The 14,238-nt window shown below is 43.0% G+C and overlaps 1 protein-coding gene across 3 annotated transcripts in view; it reads left to right on the forward strand.

The window, feature by feature from the left end:
* sv2ca (synaptic vesicle glycoprotein 2Ca) overlaps window positions 1–14,238 on the forward strand; it is a 226,386-nt gene that overhangs the window by 133,988 nt on the left and 78,160 nt on the right. The window lies entirely within an intron of this gene.

The raw sequence follows: 14,238 nt of genomic DNA on the forward strand, positions 1-14,238 counted from the left end.
ATTCACCAGACAATGGTAAATTCAAAATAATAGTTTTTTAAAACTATTAATAGCGTAACATTTCTTACTTATCTCTAAACTTAACTCTAAATTTAACCCCACTATGCACAAATGTAAAATGTAAATGTGTGTGTGCAATTAAAGCCCCACTCTGAAAAGTCCATTTTTAAAACTTCAGCATCATTTTAGTCTTGTTTGAAGGTCTAAAATTCTCAGTTCAGAAATAATTACAAAGCATTTTTTATATCTTCAGACCTCTTTACTCACAATTCTGCCTTCTTTTCAATAAGACAGGGAATTTAGCTATTTTCTTCCATGATGAATTCACAAACCTGGACAAGAGGCCATACAAAAATGGGCCCAGTAGAATTCTGTCCTCTTTTCCAAAGAGACAGCAAAGTGGTCTTCCTTATTTCAAAAGCCACTGGTTCTGTGTTCTCTTTTCCCCAAGAGTAACACATATAACAACAGCACCTATTCTGGTTACCGTAACTCAACCCTGTCTTTCACAAGGTTTTAACCATTGTGTATCACAGGGTTTTGACTTCTGTCAACTCCAAACTGAACTGAATCAAAAATGTTTGAATTTGATAATATATTTCTCCAAATTATGTGACCATTTACATCATCAATGAGGTCAGTTCCAATTATTTCAAAACAAGTGATCAGTTATTCAAATTTTAAACAGTTGCAAACCCCAGTTTCTTGTGAAATATGTGATCTTTATACCTCTGTCTTGTAGATGACATGACTCCAAAAGATAACCTCATCTCTGTTTCAAAGGCTTAAGCATATCACTCACATGGCTCTGAGTTTCATTTCTCTTGTTCAAGAGGTCTTGTGGTTCAGTTTAAAAACAGATGGCTTCCTTCAGCAGTTCTTAATGGGTACTTGGATACTTCCGATTTTAATAAAGCAAACACACCATTGTCCTTGAATAATTAAGAACCACTTCAAATCCATTACCTTTGTCTTTCCAAGACACATCAACTCCAAAAATGAACTCTCTTCTCTGACTACAGTGGTGTATCTGTAAATGTGCAGTGACCTGTGTCTGACCCTATACCAGCCCACAACTAACTTATTAAGAGTACAGGTACTATGGTGACCAACACATTTGGTGTTCAGGCTCCGATTATAATGCACGCGCGGTCGGAGCAGCCTGCACCAAGATGGCACCAGGCATCGTCCCTTCCCCTCTAGGAAAGGGCCCGCACGCGTGAAGTATGAATAGCTGCCAGTCAGTGACGCAACTTCAGTTCCCAACAGCAGGAACAAGGAGTGCCTTCAAAATGCTCAGTGAGCAAACAATAAAGCAGAGAGTTTTGGAATGAACCTGTTGACTGCTGGTCTCGTTATTCGCTCCATAGCGCAAACTCTACATTGGTGACCAGGATGCTCCAAAAGGTATTTTGGACCCAACATCATGAATACAGCAGCAGTGAATGGCGTTGCGTTAAAACTTCCTACCTTCTGGACATTACGACCCCTCACTTGGTTCAGCCAAGTGGAGACATAGTTCCAGATCAGACAAATAACATCAGACTCCACAAATTATTTCCACGTGGTGAGCTCCTTGGACCAAGAAACCGCTGCCCGGGTGGATGACTTCATCCATGCCAAACCAGAGGAAGACAAATGTACAGCTCTGAAAGCGCTGCTACTCAGCACCTTGAGACTCTCCAGGCACAAAAGAGCAGCCAGCCTGATGCACCTAGACAGTCTGGGTGGCAGGATGCCGTCAGCTTTACTGGATAAAATGCTAGCAATGGCAGAGGGACACAAGCCCTGTCTCATGTTCGAATAGGCATTCCTCGAGCAAATGTCCATCAACATCCAGCTGATGCTGGCAGATGCAGACTTAAGTGACCCCAGAAGATAGCAACTGCAGCAGACATCTGCTGGAAAACCAGGAGGGAGAATGAAGCTGCTGTCAGCCAGCTGTCCAGAATGAGGACCCCGCAGCCAGCCAATCCCAGTGGGACACAGGAGTACTAGCAACCTCGATGGAAAACGGATTACACAGAGGACCCACAGTGCTTCTACCATCATAAATGGGGTACAGAAGCCCACCGCTGCTGACCACCCTGCATGTTTCAGGGAAATGCAAGGGCCAGCCCCTGCTGATGGCTTTGGCAGCTGGTCATCCAGACACCCTGCTTCACGTGGACGACAAAAGGTCTGGGCACTGTTTCCTCGTGGACACAGGGGCAAAAATCAGTGTCATCCCACCCACTGCACTAGAGACAAGGACCAGACTGTGTGGACCCACCTTGAGAGCTACAAACAACAATTCCTTACAGACCTATGGCAAATGCAAGGTCCAATAACAACTCAGTGGCAACACACTTGAATGGGACTTCACGTTGGCCATGGTGGACAAACCACTCCTGGGGGCAGACTTCCTTAGGGCCCAAGGTTTTCTGGTTGATCTGAAGGGTCAGAAGCCTTTCCACTCCGAAACCTTTAAAGCAACTACCTGCACTGCACCTAGATTCAGTTGCAATGTCCAGCGATGAGTACAGCAGACTCCTTGCCGAATTCCCATCAGTACTCAAACCACAGTTCATCTCAACCATGCCGAAGCATGGAGTGCAGCACCACATCATCACTCAAGGGCCATCTCTTCATGCAAGGGCTAGGAGACTATCCCTGGACAAACTCCACCTGGACAAGGAGGAGTTCAGGTGCATGGAAGAGCTCAGGATCGTCTGCAGGTCCGATAGCCCCTGGACCTCACTGCTACACATGGTGCCGAAGACAGCTGGGGGTTAGTGGCTGTGCGGGGCTATAGACGGTGAACAAAGTCACCATACCAGACAACTACCCCCTACAACACATCCAATAATTTTTTACCAACATCCATTGAGCCTGCATCTTCTCAAAAGTCAACCTGGTATGTGGCTACCATCAAATCCTGGTGCAGCCAAAGGACATCCAAAAAAATGGCTTTGATCACCCCCTTTGGCCTCTTTGAGTTTCTGTGGATGCCTTTTGGGGTTAAAAAAAAAGATGCACAGGACAGACTTTTCAGCACCTGATGGATGCAGTGCGGGATTTGGATTTCCCATTTATATAACTGGACGACATCCAGGAACTGTATACCCGACTGAGCAAGTTTGGACTGACCATTAACCCAGCCAAATGCCAGTTCGGGCAGGAGACCATCAATTTCCTGGGCCACAGGATCTCTTCTGCCAAACAAGGTAGAAGCCATCCGGAAGTTCAACAGGCCAACAATCAAAGGGCTGCAGGAATTTGTGGTCAAGGTAAACTTCTAACACCTCTTCCTCCCATCAGCAGCCAGCATCATAAGACCACGATTCACCCTGGTATCGCGTTAAAAGAAAGATATCACTTTGGACCCAGAGGCCATAGCAGCTTTCGTCCAAATGAAGGAGGCCCTGGCAAACACTGCCATGCTAACACATCCAAGGACCGATATTCCAACAGCCCTCAGAGTGGATGCATCAAGCACGACAATCGGTGGAGTACTGGAACAACTCGTGGATGGACATTGGAAGCCTTTGGCCTTCTTTAGCAGACATTTAAGACCACCCAAGTTGAAATACAGTACTTTTGACAGAGAGCTGTTAGCACTCTACCTGGCAATCTGGCACTTCAGATTTCTGGAAGGCAAACCGTTAACAGCCTTCACCAACCACAAGCCCCTAACCTTTGCGTTCACCAAGGAAACAGATCCCTGGTCAGCCCGGCAGCAGTGGCGCCTTTCATAATTTATTGGAGTTCTTGACAGTGATCCAGCATGTCTCTGGTAAAGACAACGATGTGGTGGATGCTCCATCCAAGCCAACCAGGGCACAGAGGCTCAACTATGGAGTCAGCAGAAGCGCAACAAGGAGACGAGACACACAGCTACAAGACCACAGTCTCAGGCCTGCAGCTGCAGGACATATCCTCGGGTCCAGGTGAGCAGACGCTCCTTTGTGATACAGCTACGGGCCATCCCCGCTCCATTGTCCCGGCAGCCTGGAGACGGGGATTATTTGATTCCATGCACAGCCTAGTGCACCCTTCCATCCATACCACAGTCTGTATGATAGCCAGTCGGTTCATGTGACACAGCCTCAAAAAAACAAGTCAGTGACTGGGCAAGGACATGTACTCAGTGTCAGACAGCCAAAGTCAGGAAGCATACTAAAGCCCCCCCACAGCAATTTGAAACTACAATCCATGGATTCAATCACATCCATAGTAAGGCCACTGCCGATATCACGGAAAGTACGGTACCTCCTCACCATGGTGGACTGTTTCACCAGATGGCCAGAGGCAGTTCCCCTCAAAGACATTACCACCAAATCCAGCACAAGGGCCCTAGTTGCAATTTGTGTAGCATGTTTCAGCATCCCAGCCCACATCACATCATACAGAGGGGGCCAGTTCATATCAAATCTGTGGGCTGCCACAACAGCTTGTTGGGGACCCAACTGCATCACACTACAGCCTATCACCTGCAATCAAACAGCTTGGAGGAGTGCTTCCATAGACACTTGAAATCAACTCATGACTAGGCTAAAAATCCCAAATTGGGTGGATGAGCTTCCCTGGGTCCTACTTGGGATCTGCACAGCACCCAAAGAAGACCTGCAAGCTTCTTCAGCTGAACTGGTCTATGGAGCCCCCATGGCAGTCCCTGGCGAGTTCCTACCTGCCCCAAGAGGGCAAGAAGCAGACACCATGGAGTGAGCAAGATCAGCAAAACAATGGGTAACCTGGCACCCATCCTGACCTCCCAACACGGACGAACTTTGACAATTAAAGGACTATGAATATGTCTTTGTTAGAAGGAGCGCACACCGGCCACCACTGCAGCGGCCATATGAAAGGTTGTTTAGAGTAGTAAAAAACAATGGGTCTACATTTGTGTTGGATGTGGGGAGGTAAAGAGGAGGTGTTCATGATTGACCGATTAAAGCCAGTGCATGTGGACTTGGAAAAGCCAGTCAAAGTGCAAGCACTCAAGCATAGAGGCAGGCTGCTCAAACAGAAGAAAGTTCAGACTTTGGGTTTTGGTGGGAGGGCGCAAGATCACTAGTTCTGGAGGGGGTGGGGGGTTGTTGTATGGCCATCAACACATTTGGTGTTCAGGTGAACCATATCCAATTGTAAAGCATGTGTGGTCAGAGCAGCCTACACCAAGATGACGCCGGGATTCTTCCCCTTCCCCTCAAGAAAAGGGTCCACAAGCTTGAAGTATGAATAGCTGCCATTCAGCGACATAGCTTCCAGTTTCCAGCAGCTAGAACAGGAACCACCTTTAAAATGCTCAGTGAGCAAACAGTAAAGCAACGAGTTTTGGAATGAACCTGTCGACTACCGGTCTTGTTATTTGCTCCATAGCGCAAACGCTACAACACAATATTTTAACTCTTTAATTTACTTTACTAAGACATTTTATATAGGAGAAATATAGTTGAACATTAAACTAAAAATTAACACAAATCTGTTACACAACACGCTACTCAATGTAACTCAATGCACCTATGTAATGGGATATATTGGTTTTCCAGTCAACTTCTTAGAAAGGAACTGATTTAGTCATTCTGCTGATCACAAGGTGAGTCAACTTTCTTTGTGCAGATGCTGGCTTGCATGGAATTGGCTGACAAGTAGCTGAATGAAAAAGTAACCTTGCAGTTAGTTAATGAGTCACCATTGCCTGCTGATCAATATGTGGAACTTTATTTCCAGAACAAATTAACATTTTACTTACATTCAGACTGTGCAGATCCTATTTTAAGCTTTCTATTGATCTTTAACACCATTATTGAACCTAACAATCTCTTCCTAAGTTCATTTAGTCATTTAAATTCTAATATTTAGGCTTCTGATCTGCTACGATGGTTAAGGGATTTGAAACTCAAGGCAAAGACAATGAAGTGTATTTATAATACAATAGTTTTAACCCAAACTATTGACCATCTATTTGTAATTTAATTTTAATGTAATTTTTAAAACATTGACACACAGGATGCTAACAGGGCCTTTCAACCCTTGAGCTCATGTCACCAAATTATATCCAATTGACCTACATATCCTGGTTCGTTTTGAATGGTGGGAGGAAACTGGAGAACCTGGAGGAAACTCATGCAGACACAAGGAAAACGTGAGAACTCCTCACAGATAGCACTGGATTTGTACCCGGGTCACTAGTGTTGATACAGCATGGCACTAACCGCTAAACTAACCATGATACCCAAGAAGTTCATCATAATGTGATCACTCTATTCAAGGTTCCTTTCATTATTCAATATTCCTTTTATTGTCACATAATAATATATTAAAAATGTAATATAGATGATATAATTTAACTTAAGGCAGAGTCGCCATGAACATTGTCCGACACCCCTAACTATAGAAGGAAGAAATAAAGATTCTCTTTAGAGACATTAAGTGCCCATGGATTCACCTCCAGTGAACCCTGTTTCTGATACCTGGTTCCCATGAGCCAGTCTCCAGCAGCCCATTGCCGTGAGTGTCCTTCGACCGCAAGTCTCCAACAGTCCGCAGCCTATGTGGGTCTTTCAGCCCGAGGCCCTCGATAGTCCGCTGCTGTGGTCCAGAATGTTCTGCTAACTTTTGTATCCTACCAAAAAAAATATACTAAACATATCCTACCTCGTAACCCTCTCGGCCTCTATATCCCCTGCTGCAAATGGATCCTTGACTTTCTCATTGGAAGACCACAGTCAGTACAAATTGGAAAAGCCTCCTCCTCACTGATTATTGACACAGGCGTACCTCAAGAATGTGTGGTTAGCCCACTGCTCTACTCATTATACTGCAACCTTTGTGGTTCACTGCCCAGCACAGGTGCTGCTAGTCCAAGAGGATCCCTAACCACAAGATAATTAATTTTAATGTCTCATAAAACAAAGACCATAGAACATTACAGCGCAAAACAAGCCCCTCAGCCCAGAATGTTCTGCTAACCTTTGTATCCTACCAAAGAAAATTGTGGCCAGGCAGAATTCCAATGGCATCTACAAGTTTGCTGATGACACCATGGTTGTCATAGAATCACAAACAGCAATGAGGAAGTGGACAGGAGGGAGATAGATCAGCTCGTTAAACATCTGAAAAACCAAGGAGAAGATTGTAGACCAAGAAGAAGTCAGGGGAACATGGCTCAATCCTCATTGAGGGCTTGGTAGTGGAGAGGGTAAGGAACTTCAAATTCTTGGGTGCCAACATCTCTGAGGATCTGTCCTAGAGCCTCCACGTTGAAGCAATCACAAAGGCTCACCAGAGGATAAACTTGGTGAGGTGTCTGTGGAGTTTCGGTTGTACTGTGGAGTTTCGGTTGTACTGTGGAGAACATTCTGACTGGTTACATCACTGCCTGATATGGAGGCACCAACTCACAGGACAAGAAAAAAAAAGATTAAGACATTACAGGCACCAGACTTTACTACATCAAGGACATCCACATGACACGGTGCCTTAAAAAAGGAGCCTCTATCCTCAAAGAACCCCATCACCCATCCCCTCTTCATTCTGCTGCTGTTGGGAAAAAGGTACAGGAGCCTAAAGATGAGCACGCAATGGCACAAGGACAGCTTCTTCTCCGCTGCCATCAGATTCATGAATAATTAATGAACCAAAGACACGGCCTTACTTTCTGTGCACTATTCTCGTTATGTTGTAAAATGGTTATAATATGAATGTTTGCACTATGATACTGCCATAACACACCAAATTTCTAAGAGTCTCTTAAATGCCCCTAATGTTTCATCCTCCACCACCATCCCTGGCAAGACATTCCTGGTAGCCACAACTCTCTATGTAAAAAACTTAACCCTGATGTCTCCTCTAAATTTCCCTCCCTTCACTTTGTAGAGGTTTCCCCTGGTGTTTGCTATTCCTGCCCTGTCCACATCTCAAAATTGTGTAGACCTCAATTAAGTCTCCTCTCATCCTTCTTCACTCCAAAGAGAAAAGTCCCAGCTCTCCAAACCTTGCCTCATAAAACTTGTTTTCCAATCCAGGCAACATCTTGGTAAATCTCCTATTTACCTACTCCATAGCTTTCACGTCCTTCCTACAATGAGTGATCAGAACTGAACACAGTACTCTAAGTGTGGTCTCACCAGAGATTTGTTGTTGCAACATGACCTCTCGACTCTTGAACTCAATCCCCCTATTAATGAAGCCCAGTATCCCACAGGCCTTCTTAACTATCCTATCAAGCTGCATGGCAACCTTGAGAGATGCATGGATTTGGACACCCAAGGTCCCTCTCTTCATCCAATAAGTAGTATCCAACTACTTATCCTATACTCAGCCTTCAGGCTTGACCTTCCAAACTGCATAACTTCATTCTTATCAGGATTGATCTCAATCTTCCACTTTTCTGCCCAACTCTGCATTCTGTCTGTTTCCTTTTGTAACCAACGACAACCTTCAACACCGTCCCAACTCCTCCACCCTTCATATCATCTGCAAACTTACTGACCTGCCCTTCTGCTTCTTTATCTAGGTCACTGATAAAAATCACATTGCACAAGACCACATCAAAGATACCATGCTCCCTTGAATGTTCAATAACATCCTTTTCAAAAAAGCTATCATGCATGCGTTTTCCGAAGTCCTGCCTCAACCAACTTGATTCAATCAATCTATGCACAACTTAAAGTCCCCCAAGTCAATTGGTGTTCCATTCTTACATGCATTTGACATGCTTTGGTTTGTTACCTATGTCACTGTAATGTTATTATTTGGTGGCCTGCAGACAACTCCCACTAGTGATTTTTTCTCTTTACTCTTCCTAATATCTACATAGTGTGGTTCAACAAACTGCTCCTTCATCTTATTATCATCTCTCATTTTTGCCCTGTTCTCATCCTTAATTAAGAACTCTTTCATAGCATCGGGCCTATCCTTTCATATTACCAGAATGAGAATAAGGGATAAACAATTAAGTTTGAGATGAAAAAAAATGTCTTCATTCAGTGGTGGTGAACATTTGGAATTCTTTATTCCTGATGGCAGTGGAAAATCAGTCATTGCATTTATTCAAAATCAAGATTGATAAAGGAATTCAAGTGGCATGGCAATAATGGAGAAAAGAAACATTGAGGAAGAAGGTAGCCTTAACCTTGATGGATGAAAGAATAGACTAAAAGGGCAAAATTGTCTACTTTAGTTCTTATTTGTAATGTTATGTAAACCTTTGGGTTACATCCAGGCTTTTAAGTAGTAGTCTAGTACATAGAACATGGAACAGTTCAGGCCTTTCTACTCATAATGTTGTACCTATCCGTGGAAACCTACTCAACAACATTCTAATCCTTCTCTTTCTCACTCCAAAAAAGCCTCTTTTTTAATTGTATTGATGTTCCCATCGAAGACCCTTTTGAATGTCCTTATTATACTAACCTACACCACCACCCATGGCAATTTACTCTCTATGTAAAAGACTTCCCACACTTATCTTAAGCAGATGTCATCTGAAAAAAAGGTGCCTGCCATCTCATAATCTCATAACGATGCCTCTCATAATCTATTAAATTAGCTCTCATTCTTCATTTCTCCAAAGAGAAAAGCAGAAGATCTGTCAATCTTGCTTTGTAAGACGTGTTTTCCAATCCAGACAACATCCTGGTTAACCTCCTCCAAAGTATGTGCATTTGTCCTGCAATGAAGCAACTGGAACTGAATGCAATACTTCAAGTGTGGTCTAACCGGAATTTTATAGAGGAGCAAGATTACTTCGTGGCTCTTGAACTCAATGCCCTGTATAATGAAGGCCATTGCACCATATGCCTTTTTAATCATTATATCAACTTGTGTGGCAACCTTGAGGGATCTCTGGATTTGGACCCCAAAATCCCTCTGTCACTCCTTACTGTTAAGTTCAAAGTTTAAAGTTCAGATTTATGGTCGAGTACATACATAACAGCACGTACAACCCTGAGATTTGTTTTTCCTGCGGACCAGGCAAAATTTCTACTTACTGGTAGTAGAAAGAAAGAAAACTACACAAGAAAAGATACATATGTAAGCAAGAAGGCAGTACAAACTAACTGTGCAATATAGAAAAAAAAGTTCAATAATTAATAATGTGACAAGTAAGAGTCCTTAATGAATATGTGTTTGAGTTTGTTGTTTAGCAGTCTGATGGTGAAAGGGTAGCAACTCTTCCTGAACCTGTCAGTATGAGTCTTGTGGCTTCAGTACCTCTTTCCTGATGGCAGCAACAAGAACAGAGCATGTCCTGAGTGGTGTGGATCCTTGACGATTTCTGCAGTTCTCCAACGGCAGTTTTCCATGTAGATTTTCTTGATGATGGGGCCTGTGATATGCTGGGTTGTGTCTACTAACTTTTTCAGGGCTTTCCACTCAGATATATTAGTGCCTCCATTCCAGGCCATGATGAAGTCACCACACATCTGTAGAAGTTTGCCAAATTTGCTAAGGATCCTGCAATTAACTTTGCACTTTGCCTTCAACTTCGACCATACAAAATGCATCACTTCGCACTTTTTCAGATTGAACTCCTTCTGAAACTTCCACCACCCTGCATTCTGTTTATATCCTGTTGTCGACATACCGCAGCAACATTCTACCAGTCTGTGGCCACTGGAATCACAGTGAACATGATGAAATAACCACACAAGGGGTTTTTAGAGTGAATCAAATGGATTTTCTCTGAATCACCCACACAACCTTATAAAAGCCTGAATCACATGCTCGACACACGCTGATGCCATCACACACTGTCGTCACATGGCTGGCTTGATGCCTCCTGGGAGTTGTAGCGCCACTATGCCTCTATATTTATGTCATTTGTAAACTTATTGCCCCATCCCTCCACTTCTTCATCAAAGTAATTTATAAAAATCACAAACAGCAGATATCCCTACAGTATGCCAACCTTCAATCACCTACAGTATGCCAACTTTCTATCCCTACAGTATGCCAACCTTCTATCCCTACAGTATGCCAACCTTCAATCACCTACAGTATGCCAACCTTCTATCCCTACAGTATGCCAACCTTCAATCACCTACAGTATGCCAACCTTCTATCCCTACAGTATGCCAACCTTCAATCACCTACAGTATGCCAACCTTCTATCCCTACAGTATGCCAACCTTCAATCACCTACAGTATGCCAACTTTCTATCCCTACAGTATGCCAACCTTCTATCCCTACAGTATGCCAAGCTTCAATCACCTACAGTATGCCAACCTTCTATCCCTACAGTATGCCAACCTTCAATCACCTACAGTATGCCAACCTTCTATCCCTACAGTATGGCAACCTTCAATCACCTACAGTATGCCAACCTTCTATCCTTACAGTATGCCAACCTTTTATCCCTACAGTATGCCAACCTTCAATCACCTACAGTATGCCAACTTTCTATCCCTACAGTATGCCAACCTTCTATCCCTACAGTATGCCAACCTTCAATCACCTACAGTATGCCAACTTTCTATCCCTACAGTATGCCAACTTTCTATCCCTACAGTATGCCAACCTTCTATCCCTACAGTATGCCAACCTTCAATCACATAGTATGCCAACCTTCTATCCCTACAGTATGCCAACCTTCAATCACTTATAGTATGCCAACCTTCTATCCCTACAGTATGCCAACCTTCAATCACTTATAGTATGCCAACCTTCTATCCCTACAGTATGCCAACCTTCAATCACCTACAGTATTCCAACCTTCTATCCCTACTGTATGCCAACCTTCAATCACCTACAGTATGCCAACCTTCTATCCCTACAGTATGCCAACCTTCAATCACCTATAGTATGCCAACCTTCAATCACCTACGTATGCCAACCTTCTATCCCTACAGTATGCCAACCTTCTATCCCTACAGTATGCTAACCTTCAATCACCAACCTTCAAGCAAAATACTTTTCCGTTTATCACTATCCTCTGCTTTCTGCAGGCAAGCCAATTCTGAATCCAAAACTTTCTGAATGAACACACCGTGGGGGATCTTGTCAAAATGCCTTTACTAAAATCTATATTCCTTCATCAATTTCTTTCATTATCTCCTCAAAAAACAGAATTAGGTGTGTGAGGCATGACCTTCCCCTCACAAAGCCAGGCTTACTATCCCTAATAAGTCAATACTTTTTTAAATGCTTGTAGATCCTCTCTCTAAGAATCCCATTCAAAGGTTTGCCCACCACTGACACAAGGCTCGCTGGTATATAATTCCTAAATTCTCCCTCTTACCTTTCATAAACAAGGCACTACATCTTCCATTCTCCAATTCTCCAGTACCTCCCTTGTGGCTAGGGAGGATACAAAGATCATTGCCAAAATCCCAGAAATCTCTTCCCTCATTTCCTGTAGTAACCTAGGATATATCCCATCCTGTCCTAGAAACTTAACTTTTTAAGGAGCTCCAGCACTTCTTCTTTCTTAACCTCAACATGCTCCAGGACATTAGCCTGTTCTACTCTGACCTCACATTCACCAAGGTCTCTCTCTCTCTCTCTCTCTCTCTCAACCTCCCCCTCTCTCTCTCTCTCTCTCTCTCTCTCTCTCTCCCTCGGACACTGAACCAAGGACCTCCAGAGACTGCCAAGATGAAGAAACTTATGGAGAAAAATAAATAAAAATGACTCTTCCAGATAGGGGGTGAGGCTGTGGGTTCCGGTGAAGGAATTTACGATTTTGAAGGCTGGAAAACAGAAGAAACAGCAAAGTGAATCATAATAAGAAAGAATTTAACATCCAACCTTGATCCTGTTTGAAATTCTGTTCCCAGAAGAAAGAGGAAATATAGGGAACCCATAAGAATTTTACACTGTCAACCAAAGTTCCTTGGCTGAGATCTTGTTCATCCCACATCTTGCTCATCCTACATCTGATAATTGACCAATGTACTGATACATTCCCTACATTAGTCATCAGGTCTGCCCTCCAATATCAAGCCATTCATGCAGGAGTAGCAATCCTTATAATTGCTACACTTGCTCTTGGATGGGTTTTGGAGCCTGATGTTTAGAGAGGTGTATCCATTTAATAGGTGAGTTGACGGAAGAAAAAATAGGAGATGAAGGGATGTTATAGAATGGGGAGCAGGGGAAAGGGGGATATTTGATAATGAAACACAATAACTGCAGATGCTGGAATCTTAACAATGAGTTGCAAGAGGAACTCACTAGTCAGGCAGAATCCATGGGTAGAAATGATCAGTCAGTGTTTGGGGGGTGGGGGAGGATGGTATTTAGCAAAAGGAAAGTGAGAGCAAGAATGGAGGGTATATAGAACATGTAAACATCTACTTTAAAGGGTAAATGATGGGATTTAAATTGGGGTTGTGGGTAAAGAGTAGAATAGATAAAAACTTTAGAAATAGGAGCAGAGGTAGGTCTTTATGGCCCATGGATTTCCTGCACCGTTGAATAAACTGATGGTCAGTCGAATCATTGCCTCTTCTCCACTCTTCTTCATATTGCTCAAGGCCTTGTTCCCCTAAAATTCAAAGACCAATAAAATGGAAACTTGGGCAGTGATGAAAAATAACATTTGACAAGTATTATTCAGCTGCCCCTGGGTATAAAGATTTCCTTGCTAAGCTGCTCAGGAGAGGAATCTAAATATTCACCAGGAAGGTTGCAGAACTAAATGTACGTTGGGTATATTTAAAGCAGAGAGTGATTGGTGCTTGATTAGTAAGAGCATCAAGGGTTATAGGGAGAAGGCAGAAGAATGGGGTTGAGAGGAAATTTCATCATTCATAATTTGAATGGCAGAGCAAATTTGATGAGCTAAATGGCATAATTCTGTTCACACATTGTATGTGTTTTTGAACAAAGGCATTTCTAGTTAACTAGAATGCATAATTTTGATGTACCAAGTGAGAATTTGTCAATGGAGCAAACTTTTTGCATCCCTCAAAATGTATTACTATTTCATTGCCTTCAGTATATGGTTTCCTCAGTTTGGATTACGTGGTTATTTTAATCCTGGCATTAAAAAAAAATGTCTGCAGTTTTAGCTGTGAAGCTCATGTCACTGCTTTTACCATCCTGCATTTGGTGAGTTGCCTGGATTTGAGGACTAGAGTAAGTTTTTCTGAATTTCTTGATCAGATTTTAGTGATTTGGCAGGGTACCATGGATGGACTCACCATTGTTTAATTTCTCATTGACTGGATAATGTATTGCCATCTTCTTTGCTGCTATTTTTATAACATCACATTTGAGGGTGAACATTGCATTGAGCAGCTATTATA

Source organism: Narcine bancroftii, chromosome 1, assembly GCF_036971445.1.
Source record: "Narcine bancroftii isolate sNarBan1 chromosome 1, sNarBan1.hap1, whole genome shotgun sequence".
Lineage (NCBI taxonomy): Eukaryota > Metazoa > Chordata > Chondrichthyes > Torpediniformes > Narcinidae > Narcine > Narcine bancroftii.